This window comes from Neofelis nebulosa, chromosome 1, assembly GCF_028018385.1.
Source record: "Neofelis nebulosa isolate mNeoNeb1 chromosome 1, mNeoNeb1.pri, whole genome shotgun sequence".
NCBI lineage: Eukaryota > Metazoa > Chordata > Mammalia > Carnivora > Felidae > Neofelis > Neofelis nebulosa.
In genome coordinates, this window is record NC_080782.1 from 139,950,039 (window position 1) to 139,951,362 (window position 1,324).

Below are 1,324 nucleotides of genomic sequence, written 5' to 3' on the forward strand. Positions count from 1 at the left end.
TCCCTAAACGTAAATAAACCTTCGTCAGTGTTTTGTCTCCAGGCTTTTCCTCTTCTACTTTTAAGTTCTCTGACATCTCAGTCTGGAATGTCTTTCCCTCCCCCACACCCCTCTCAAAATCTGTTCAACTCCCCTGTGTACCTTAAAACTCAGCTCAGAAGTCACCTCCTCTCAATCCCTCCAGTATGGTTCCCTTGTTACATGCATTGCTTGCGGTCACACCTGCGACAGTGTAGTCTGTTCGACATCTTACACGTGTCTTCCTAACTAGACTTGATGCCTGAGACGGGCCGAAAACTCTGGTGTTCCAAATTCCTAGCACAGGGAGAGTGCATGAAAATAGAGGCCCTTGGATGAATGGACACATACAAAAGCTAGTGATCAGTAGCTATTTAATAACTAGTTGTTAAAAACAGTTTTAACACATCCAGAAAAATACTCAGTATGTTCAGAATATTCTTCCATTTCTGATGTAATAACAAAGTAGTTTAAAAGATGACTTTTTCTTAATTTTTTTAATGTTTTAATTCATTTTTGAGAGACAGAGAGAGACAGATGATGAGTGGGGGAGGGACAGAGAGAGAGGGAGACACAGAATTTGAAGCAGGCTCCAGGCTCTGAGCTGTCAGCACAGAGCCCGACATGGGGCTCGAACCCACAAACCGCAAGATCACGACCTGAGTCAAAGTCAGACGCTTAACCAACTGAGCCACCCAGGCGCCACTAAAACATATTTTTAATAAAAGTAGTTTAGGGATGCCTGGGTGGCTCAGTCAGTTGAGCATCTGTCTCTTGGTTTCAGCTCAGGTCATGATCTCACAGTTTCATGGGTTCGAGCCCCACAGTGGGCTCTGTGCTGCTGACAGTGTGGAGCCTGCTTGGGATGCTCTCTCTCTCCTTCTCTCTCTGGCCCTCCCCCACTCGTGCTGTCTCTGTATTTTTTCAAAATAAATAAATAAAGTTTTTTTTTTAAAAAAGTAGTTTAAAAGATATTTTTAATAATTCAAGGAGACAAGTCACAGACTGGGAGAAAACATTTGCAGAAGACATGCATTAGGAAAGACTTATCCTTTTTTTTTTTTTTTAAGATAAGGCATCTTTTTTTTTAATGTGTATTTATTTTTGAGAGAGAGACAGACAGAATGCAAGTGGGGGAGGGGCAGAGAGAGAGGGAGACACAGAATCTGAAGCAGGCTTTTCAGGTTCTGGGGCTCAAACTCGTGGACCATGAGATCATGACCTGAACCAAAGTTGGACCCTTAATAGACTGAGCCACCCAGGAGCCCCAAAACTTATCATTAAAAAAAAGTTTATTTATTTTGAG

General features: G+C 42.3%; 1 non-coding gene across 1 annotated transcript; it reads right to left on the bottom strand.

The window, feature by feature from the left end:
• Positions 1–634: 634 nt before the first annotated feature.
• Positions 635–719, bottom strand: TRNAQ-UUG (transfer RNA glutamine (anticodon UUG)). The gene has a single exon. It is a non-coding gene; the product is annotated as a tRNA-Gln (tRNA).
• Positions 720–1,324: the final 605 nt, after the last annotated feature.